General features: G+C 40.8%; 1 protein-coding gene across 4 annotated transcripts in view; it reads left to right on the top strand.

Annotated features, from left to right (window-relative positions):
• The window catches only part of LOC115238270 (protein turtle), a 212,694-nt gene that overhangs the window by 119,929 nt on the left and 81,561 nt on the right, over positions 1-11,204 (top strand). For all 4 annotated transcript variants that reach the window (XM_029811939.1, XM_029811938.1, XM_029811937.1 and 1 more), the window contains exon 4: positions 7,909-7,954. The gene's annotated coding sequence lies outside the window, so the exon portion shown is untranslated. The remainder of the gene's footprint in view (positions 1-7,908; positions 7,955-11,204) is intronic.

Raw genomic sequence — 11,204 nt, 5'->3', positions numbered from 1 at the left:
TCCGGGCTAGCTGGCGAAATTAATGGGAAAAAAAAAAAAAAAAAAAAAAAAAAAAAGAAAATGTAACAATCAAGCGTAATGTAGAGTCAGCCGGATCTCAGTATTCTTTCGCATTCCGTTTATTTACCATTCCCCGCCATACGGCAAAAGGATACATTTGCATGGGAGATTCTTTCCGACGTTCCCCGCGACGCGTATGACAAATCCACTATCCCATTTCACGCCAGAAAAAAAGATTAAAGTATTTACATCGGGATATAAATTATGAATAAAAAAAAAAAAAAAAGAGAGATTGTCGCGCACTTGGCTGAATTCCCGGACAACAAATACGTACGCGTATTTTATCCGGCTTCTTTTTTCCAAAGACTGCTCGTACGTTTTGATTTTAATAATCTTTTTTCTTTGATTCTATTGTTCATAAAGTTCTGCCTCGAGCTAGAACGGATACCATACATTATCAGTACGAAGCTTCGCATGAATATTTTCAATGTTGACATATTTTAACAAGAAAATCGATAGATGAGTTCGCGTATGAACGAAGATTTTTGCAATGAAGTTCAGCATATTTAAAAACTATTTATAAAAAGAAAGAGAGAAATCACATTTTTAAATAAAATATATTGTTGATTTGCTTTAAAAAAGATAATAATATTTAATTAATAATATTTAAATTTTCTAACCAAAAAATTTTACTTCTGACATTTAATAATATTATAAAAAAATTAAAAAGCTTTTTTCTTTCTCTCTTTACCTACACAAATTTTTCCTAAAATTTATTCGGTGTGTTTTAACATATTCATCAGCTCTTGTGCAAATGTATAATCGCGCAAACGAAGGCTGCATAATTAAAATATTATATATAAACATATTTATTCTCTTTTTATTTTTTTTTTAAATGTGCATATATGTGTGTATGTGTGTGTGTCATTTCTCTGCCACAATATATTGTAGTAAAATATGGAAAATATATGAGACTGAGCATACGTTCTGGATAATAAATAAATAAATAGCTGCATTGCAATATGGGCTCTCCATATTTGTTGGGCGAGATTCCCTCTTCTCGTTGGCAAACTGAAAAAAAAGGTTCATGCAAGTGAGAGGATTCGCAAATGGAAATTGGCTGCATGACGAAAGCAGAAAGGAATATTTACTGCGCGAGGGTGGCGAGTCGTAACTTATGCAGCGGAGCTAGAAGAAACATAAATAGACGAGCTTGGATCGAAACACCCGACGAAACGAGAATGATTCCGCTCCGGTGTGAAAAATCGTGGAAAAAAGGTGAGAGAAAGCGCGTTGAAGGCCCTGGTCGGAAATAAAATTGCTTGAAACATTTATGGCAATGAACACGAGTATGTGTGTGTGTATATAAAATGACGAAATAAAATGTATCAACGAATAAAAATCGATGCTGGCTCTCTCTCTCTCTCTCTCGTTGGCGCAATTTGCGCGTTGCGGATTTTGAGGCGGAGAGTTATTGAAACAGCTTATTTTTTCTGTTTATAACGCATACCACATGCTTTCACGATTTCGAGTTTCACGTTCATTGTGTTTCGAATAACGCCATCGTCGATAAAATATGCATGTTTCTCGCTTCACCTTTCCATTTTCGCAATTGTAACGCTAAAATTCAGAAAACCTCGAAATCCTTTTAATTTGGCTGCATTCACCCCTTGCTCGTACTTGCGGCGAAACCGGGAAAAGGACGACGGTCGTGCGCGAAGCAAACTAAGCGAGCCGAAGGGTGAAAATACGTGCAAATGGAAATTGGTTGCAAAGGAATATTTACTGCTGGCAGCATGGTTGGATAAGAGACCGTAACTTATGCCGTGGAATGAGAAGGAACATAAAGAGGAATGCACTGACTCCGAAAGTCACGCAGGAGTTGCGCGGAGTTGTGTAAGAGAGGTTCTGCGTGAGAAAGAAAGATGGAGAGAGCGAGAGAAAATGCTCCGGTAGCGCGCCGGCGTACGTGTTAAGAGGGATGAAGTACCTGAAAGGCACATCATACATCGGACACATTGATCGATGAACCTGTGGGCTCCGAGGCTCGCGATAGAAGTTAAAGGGACGAAGATAAATTAATACTATGGAATTTCGGAGAGTTGGAAACAAACTCTCCCGTGCTCCCGGACCAGTACATATTATACTTCTCTGATTTCTCGCTTTTCATGCTTATATTTCCACGCGTCGTCTCCAATTTTAGTCGTTTTTATAATTGACCTTTCCCGGGTTATGAATCTCACCTTTCCGATACATCAAGTCCAAACGAATTCCATCGGGCACGAGCGCATTGTGTATTCTTATAAAATATCCGTTAACAGAATCCTTTTCATTTTTATCAGAAATCGATGCAACATACGTGAGTTCGCATTACATAAATATTCCAAACAGCCGCTAATTGGCTATTTTCTTTCGCATATCCAAGGAAAGTGAATGGTAAAATATATTGAATATAAAATACGCTAAGCAGATATATAAAATAAAAAATTGATTACTATTATTATTTGGCATTTTACTGTTCCATTAAGCAATAACAATGGCAATCGAGTTGCTTTACTGAAACCAAGCTGTCCCCACACTTGCATTTTCCACCGCTAATTCGTAGAATACTTGGCATAATTAGAAGGTAGTCGCTAAGAAACATTTCTCGAAGACTCTAACGCGAACGACCACCTAGTCCTTCGACCATAATGTCCTGGATCTTTCTCCCTGCCTCTCCTCAAGTTCGTTTATTGGGGGAACTTTTGCTTCCATTAGTCCATAATTAACTGAGTCAAGTAGTCGAAGTCTACGATGGTCTTCTCGTACTTCTCGGGAATCGACAAATCGTGTCTTCCATCCGGTGACTGCGCGAAAGACGTTAAGGAGAAGAAAAAGAATAAAAAAAGAGAAAAAAGCAAGAGAGTCCTTGGTTAGTGATGCGGGGTGGAATCCGAAGGGGAATCTTTCGTCGAATTCGTTAATTCCGTTGCCTGGTCGTCCTTTGTGGCAGACTTCGGAATTAAATTTCCGGTCTTACGGAATTCGAGGAATCCTTCGTCGGACGTCGGTTCGTCCGGTAATTCGATCAGCAATCATCCTAAGGTCGGTCGACAACAACGTAGTCTTCTTTAGTTCGTGACAACCCGCTATTAATAACGCTCATAAATAGATAAATAAATGAAAGCGATGCGAAAAAAACCATTGGAGGAACATATCTGATATATATAGCTGCAGCAACGACATATCTCCGCGAGATAAAGTGCTGAATATATATCGTATATAGACAGAGTGGCGATAGACGTAATTACATATTATCGATGTTAACGGACTGACCACGATTGCGTCAGCTTTCATTTGCACCGCAGGTGGCATGGGAAGGACGGTGGATAATCATTAATTAATGGGCAGTCAGCTTTAATAAAATGCATCATAAATGCACGGCACTAATCGCGCGGCGATTGAACTCGTTGATCGAAACAATTTCTCGTATTAGTATCTGATATTGCATTCGTGCAAAGTGTCGACGGAAATATTGTTTATTAATAGAAGGCGTATTATTAATTCACATATACGCGCATTCGTGCGATGATAACGTCAGAAATAGCTTAATGTGTTAGAGTTTCATGCATGCTACGCACTCGGCTGCGCCCCGGGTCTGCGCGGTGAACGAGCTTTGCCCAGTCGCACGTGAGACGGGCAGCTAGACGCACGTCCGCCGCGCCGTTCCCAATCCTCCGTTCGTGCATGAACAGCGAGACAAGTATGTAGCTACCGTCCATTTGCATTTCAATGCTTTCGTCGGTCCGAGCTCTGATGCTCCGTTTCCCTTTCTCGTCGCTTCTAAGCGTCGAGCTGAATCGCTCATTTATGAGACGATTCTCTCTCACTTCATCCCTGTAATATTTCCTTAAAACTTGGTATGCACATGCGGAAGACGGGAAAGTTAGCTGCTGTTAGAATGTTAGAGCGATTATCAAATCTCTCGGAATGTTAAATAAATTACAGTCTTACACTCTAGATAAAAATAATAGAATTCTTGAGAGTTCACGCGAATATATTTGTGTACAAGATTAAAAGTATGTGATTTTAAATTAATACATCTTATTAAATTAATACACCCAGGCTGTTCATCAATTCAGATTCGCCGCGGATAATTGTATGGAGATAAAAATATGCGAAATTATCATCATTATTCAACGACAGATGCAATGTTAATAGTGCAACATACATACGAAACTTGCAGCGAACTAATCGATTTCAGTCCGAACTTCGGTCGCAAATTCCGACCACCTGTTTATGGGCGAGCGGTGATTACCAAATGAAATTACGTACACCTGTACGCACGCAGTCCAAGTGTATGCATTAATGTGTGCATAGCTATCGTACCTACTACCTATTTCTAGCCGTCCAAACTTCCTCGCGGATCTCCAGACCGATGCCAGCTTGGTACCGAGAAGGACATCGATTTTCCACCGAGCGATTCGATGTTCATAGCCGACCATCCGTATAAAGATTATTGGTGTAAACACGAAGCAGTGTGTGTGTGTGTGTGTGTGTGTGTGTGTGCGCGCGCGCACGCATGTGTGTGTGAAATTTCAGATAGACGAGAAGAACATTATGCTCCGCCAGTTCGCACACAGTCGCACGGATTTCCTTACACGACGAATGAGTTTATATTAATATCGTTTCCGACTGGATTTATCTAAAATTAGAGTCACTACATCAGAGTACCACACAGACTTACGATACGTCGATTTTTCCGACGCGTCTGCGCAGCGATACAAACGTAATACAATACGCGTCAAAATTAGAACCGACTATTTTTGTTGATGCCAGCCGAGATGCTTTCCAACTTTGACACGATATCGAGAGCGAGCCATTTAAATCCGTGCCGTTTGCCGTGAATACGGTTCGTTCCGCCTCATCTATCCGAGATAGAAATGATTTAACGACGCCCCGTAATTTAATTTTATAGATGATTAAGTCGTTTGTCGCCACAGTTGATTAGATATTAGAATCTTCGTGAAGAAGTCTCGTGTGTTCCATCATCAGAAAATTGGAACTGTGGGATTCGACAGACAATAGCAAGAACAAAAGACTCACCTGTTCGACCAATAAAGAGGAGGAGGCACGACCAGAAGTTCTCGTCGAGAGTCTTGTAGCTCCTCGGAGACATTTCTCACGGGACGAGCGAGCGGACGATTAGATTTGGACCTGCAGTTTCCTAGATTTCTCGCCGATTCTAAGGGATGAGAGAAGCAAGACGCGAAGGGCATTACGCCCTTGAGGCAGATCACTTCCGTCCTTGGATCCCTTCCGCCTAGGAGCTTAGGCCAATTTCGACGTGTCGCAACGGAAAAGCATAGACCGAAGAGGACGGTGTCTTTTTTTTCCCTTTTCTCGCGACATTACACGAGATCGTGTTAGAGGAGAGGAAAATGCGGAAGGGATGAAAGAGCTCGGAGAGGATCATGTTGACAGTAAGAGGATGCAAACGAGAGTCCCTCACTAGACTTGATACGGATTACGAAAAAGAGCTGTCGAGAATGGATTAATAATAAGAAGATGAAATCTGTTTATTTTTAATAGGAAAAAGTATAAATGGATATCTTCTTTCTTGCCAATTTTTGCTTGAATTATGGTGAATATTTGCTTTGCAGCAACGGCACAAGAAAGTAGCAATCTTATAAAGTTTAATAGCCAGCGGCATCGTAGTTTGCGTTCGATTAACCGGGCTCCGAATTTCAAAAGAAAGCACTCGCGCCTCGTTTCAGTTTCGGTATACTCTCTCGGTGCAAATGAGAGTTGAATGAAGTTCGCGGAATTCTAAACTAGAGTCACGTCCGCGGGCTCGTCGCCTCGGCTCGCAAACGCATTCATAAAATACAGACGTGACATTTATGATAAATTATGCGAGCTATTTCAAACATTTTGTGCAATCACATTAGCGCTTCGATGGAACTATTTTTAACAATGTCGCACGCAAAAGTTTTTCCTCTTCTCACTTTTAAAGTTTGTGCTGTAATGTAACTTTGCCTCGTTCAACTACTACTTGACGATCGTGTGTTGTGAGGCTTAATAATTTATTATTCATCAGTCGTAAATTATTTACAAATACTGTGTATTCTCCGTGAAGTTCAAGAGTTTTGTCACTATTTTTTTTATGCAAGATATGGTTCAGCGCTATATCGTAGCTCTCAAGTACGAAGTTATAGTTTATGTTTCCTCGATAAAATTTTAATAGAATTTCTTTTTTGGCATCTTTCTTAATTTCTATCATATCTTGATAATTAAGTATCTAATTAAATTTTTGTTAAGAGTAAAAATAAATACAGAATACGTATGTTACTTTAGTAATTATAGAACATTGTCATTTGGTACAGTTGAAACATTTAGCAGAAATCGCAGGAAAATGTGTATACCTACTTTTGTATAGTGTCCTGTATTCTATACAATAAATCGCAATATTCGCGAGATCATCAACATATTTGACGGATTTTACACGCAGGCACTCTCATTTCAACAAACTCGAGCACGAATTTTACATACTCTTAAACTATATTTGGTTTTCTTTGGATTCGCCCGACAGGTTCGTTAAGTGTAGCTATTTAACAATTCACGGTCAGCGTTTCCCTGTCGGAAACGCTTCCGTACCCGACGGAACCGCCCGCCGTACTCGGGGGCTCTGTTGTGCCGCGAACGTTGCATTTATTTCCAGCGACCAAATATTCTGCGGCGATTCCGAGCGAATAATCTACGACGCGACGCGATTTACGGACTTTCGTGACCGAGTTCTCCTCCCTAAACAGATCGATACTCGCGAATGGCGGCGACGTGAATTATTTTATTATCGGCTCTCTTTGTAAGGGCATTTTTCTGCCGAGGAAATATACATTAATACTGGGGGACGCGCGCACTTAATGTTCCGACATTTTGAAATAATAAAATACTAGATGCATTATCGGATCTTTGTAAAAGAGGCAAAAAAAAAGAGAAAAAGAAACGAACGAAAGGCAAGATTTCTACTTTTTAAGTCCTCCATTTTCCACTCTTACTGCCAGTCTATCCCTTCTCGACACAGTTTTCGTCCAAATATCCAGAGCTTTGCTCCCGCAGTCTCGTTCTCTCCACTTTTTTTTCCTTCTAACGACTGAATAGTCTGGCCGTGACAAGTATATCGACCGCGTTCCCGCCATCTTTCTCTTATCCTACGCGCTCCATTCTGCCGAAAGAAATGCCGTTAATGCGCGTTATTATTTCTGAAATGGTGTCGAAACTGATACGCCAAGTTTTTCATAGCTACGATCTCAATATCAATAGTAGAATACGCATATCTCGCGTTTGCGCCTTTTCAGTCATAAAAAAGTTAATAATGAAGCTTTGAAAGTTCTCGCAGCGTTAAACTGGGAGAATTGCGGAATCTAAGAGTTTAATTTTCCCCTACAAAAGACTATCCATAAACAAATCTCAAATCAATGTAATTGATCGATCTCAATGTAGTTGATCGACTAAAGTCGATTACATCGTCGAGTGCGGATTATCCATTCTCTACCTTCTACTTGCAATCTCCCCTCGATCGCTTGAAGGGGAGAAAAGTCAGCGATCTCTTTTGATTAAGTCTCAATATAACCAGATTGCCAAATCGATGAAAGTCCGAGGACTCTTGCGCCGGAAATTCTTCTTTTTTTTATCTTTCCTTTCGTGCCACGACGTTTCCCACCTTTTCTCTCGCCTTCTTCGGCTATAGCGCACACTTGCCTTTGTGTTCGGCTACTTCCGCCAGCCTCACATCTACTCTCTTTCTTTCTCTCTGGTCACGCGATCGCTCTTACGGTAGGATTTTTCAGACTGTAAATTGCGAAAGTTCTAACACGACTCCCACGGTATCACGCCTTTAAGCTCAGCCATTGTTTCTTCTTGTTTTAGATCCTGAGACGGTTTTTAAGGATTCGAGATTCAACGAGCTCTGAGGGTAAGTGTTAGTTATTAACAGTGATTTTTTTGGCAAGAATGTAATTATTAAATTATATACAGTATTATTCTTTAGATATAAATTCGATTTTATCTTATAATATATGGGATATTGTACAATGTAGTATACTAGGTATACTAATAAATCTTTCGGCAATTACTCGCTGGTTCCGATTCGCGTGAAAACCGCACGTGGAAAGAGAGTGTTCCGAGCGCCCTCGAAATTTTCCAATGTTCACCGTGATATGTTGATTTTTGTCCGGAATTCGGTTAGAAATAATTTCAGCCAGACCGTTGAGGCGATATTTAGCGATTCAGCTAATTTGAGATTCGAAAAATTGACGAGCAAAAGCGCGGAGAAAACCGCAATTGTTTCGTCCATTTAGCGAATGCGAGCCTCTCATTCAAGCCCTCAACCGTATTTGAAATTTATCGAGGTAACAACAGGCAGCGCGATGGCACGGAGTATCATCTCCTTGAAAAGTTCCCCGTTCTTGTAAAGCGCTCGAAACAATTTCGACGTCGGTGGCATCGCTTTTGTATCGAGAATGCCAGGACAGAGAAAGTTTTTGCATTCTCTTGTCACGAGCCGCGATTTATCCCACGCTCGGAATATGCGACAATATTTATGCGCAATGTCTATGATATCTATGTTCCGCCCATCGTGAAAATTTTTCAGGTTGCGTATAAAGTATAAAATAAAATTGGACAGAAATGTTTTTATAATGCAAAGAACTTGATGTAATATTATTAAGTTGATTAAGTATTAAATTGATAGCAACTACTTCAAAATAATAATCTTTTTCGTTAATAGTTAATTTTTTTTTATGTGCGTGTATACAATTACAATATATACTTTTTACAAATGTACTTACAATATTTTTAATCGCAGTTTCTATCAAAGAAATTAAAGTTGCAGTTTTTTCTCGAAAAAAGAAAATCGCTTACGTATATGTGGGTGCAAGCTCCAATAAGGCTGGTACTTTTATGTAAATCGACTTCGTCCGAGAACGTGCAGAATTATTGCTTCGGGCGCCAACTTTAATGGTTTTGGCGAAAGGCGCCTATTAATATTTTTGCGAGATTGGACCGTGAATTTTTTGGTAATAATTTTAGAAATAATCTAATAATTTCTTTGATCATATAACAAGTCACGTAGTTGTGCCTGCCTATATATACTCCATACATATATATACATATTAATTCCAAACGAACGTTTTACCAGGTCAAAGATTATACCTGCTATTAAAAAGACGTAACGTTAAATTAAAAACGAGTATCGTTCAACAGAGATACCGAGCGTGCTCTCGATAAACGGAGCGTAAACGCGAAATTAAAGTGCGCACGGCCATGCAAAAATTTTACAGCGTTCTATTTGCAAAAGCGACTCGAACACTCGGACGATGACGTTATCGCAGCCACAGCTGCCTAAATGGAAAACCTTCAGGGAAAGATTCGCTAAATTACGTCCGCCGGCGTCGACGGCAGCCCCCGCCGAGGATGAATAAATTAAGAAAAGAAGCTATATACTTGGCTCTTTCGACGGGCAAAGTCTCGTGCGTGCTTAATTAAATTTAGCGCCACACTTGGCGCGAACTCGCCTTCGGTTCTCCTCCCTTCGATATCCAACGCGAGGGGAGAGAGCCGCAGAAAATAATATACATTCGGGGAAGAAATTATGCAAATGTTTGTTTACTTCTATTATACATACAACGGCGCGCTGCAGATGTATCTGAATTAAAATTTAAAAATCCTTTCTCTCTCTTTTTCTTTTTCTCTCTCGCTACTTGTCGACGAGAGCGAGTCGCTCGGATATAAAGCAGTCGATCCATATCTCGTCCTTTCGACGCTTGATTCTCGCCGTCTCGGTCGATACAATTGCGGTATCGGAAAACAACTGCAGGAGACGACATTTGGATATAATCTTAGCTTACATTTTCCGAGCGTACGTTGCTTCTGGAAAGTTATATATGATGAGAATAATATAACGATACGCTCCCTCTCAAAATGCCGATTATTTTTATCACCGTGCAAAAGAGGAAAATAATATGTTTTTAGGGTCCATGAGTTTACCCAAAGTTAAGCTGAAACGTGATTTAATTCCGTTCTTTAATCACGGTCGATGACGGGAGGAGTTCCCATAAAACTGAGCGTCATCCCGAAACAAAACATAGTTTTCCACTTTTGGCGATCCGTTAGTTTTAAAAGACAAACCTTAAGTTTTTCTATCCGCGGCGGTCTAAGCAAACTGAACTCTGTAACGAGTTTTCTCTCTAACCAAATTGGCGTAAATCGAAATGAAGTTATCAAACACAGCAAAGTCATTTAAAGCTATTCATGAAATGGCTTGGAATAATTAGCTGATGTTAAAAAAATTTTTTATATTACATTATTTATCAAATATTATTTTCTGTACACAAAGTGGCGTAGATTTAATTTATGTTCAATTAATACTTTGCATAAAGTTCGTATTTTGCCTAGACGTGATATTTATATTTCTCAGTTTTCAATCAAATCAGCCGATTATTTTTTAATATTCAAACGCAATCGAAATAAATATTCTGAAAGTTAAATCTTAATCTTCCGATTGTATTTTCATTTCGTACAAATCCGCAATTACAAAATTTCTAGTCTCATCCGCATGCAGCGCTCCACGTGCAGCTTCCGAGTCATCCCCCCGCGTCTTATCGTGATTCCTATCGTCTTCTTTCCGTAGAACGAGCGTCCTCGAGGAAGGAAAAATATTAACCAAAGAGTGTTCCGCGAAAAAACAATCCTGTAGGGTGATGTCTCCGTAGAAGGAGTTGAAAAAGCCGCGAAAGAAAAGCCGAGAAAACAGAAAAGAGTCAAAGGCGGGGCGAGGAAGGACGTTCGCCCCAGGGTGCCGTCGGTAAATCCTTACACTCCTGGATGCCGCCCTTCCGCCCGATCAATATTGCGTTGGTGGGGCCGAGGCAGGACGGTTCGCTGCGAGGGGCGGTAGGGGATCACGGAGCCGTGGAGGGTTGAAACGAGGCGGAGGGGGAACGAGGGTTATGCCGTCGCGGTGGTGGCGACGGTGGCGGCGGATAAAAGGAGTAAACGCGAGAGACAGCAGGGGGTTGCTGACGGCACGAGGGTAGAAGGGCGCGACGGCGGTGGGGGGTTGTTTAGGTGGGGACGATGGTGGAGAAGCTAACGCGCTGTCATGGCGCCGCGCAGCATCGCCAGGCAAGCGGCACCTCGGTGTACTCCCTCGCGGCGCGTTACGC

This window comes from Formica exsecta, unplaced genomic scaffold (assembly GCF_003651465.1).
Source record: "Formica exsecta isolate Colony F162 unplaced genomic scaffold, ASM365146v1 scaffold33, whole genome shotgun sequence".
Classification (NCBI taxonomy): domain Eukaryota; kingdom Metazoa; phylum Arthropoda; class Insecta; order Hymenoptera; family Formicidae; genus Formica; species Formica exsecta.
Note: the sequence above shows the minus strand (reverse complement) of the source record. Positions and strands in the feature narration are given on the sequence as shown.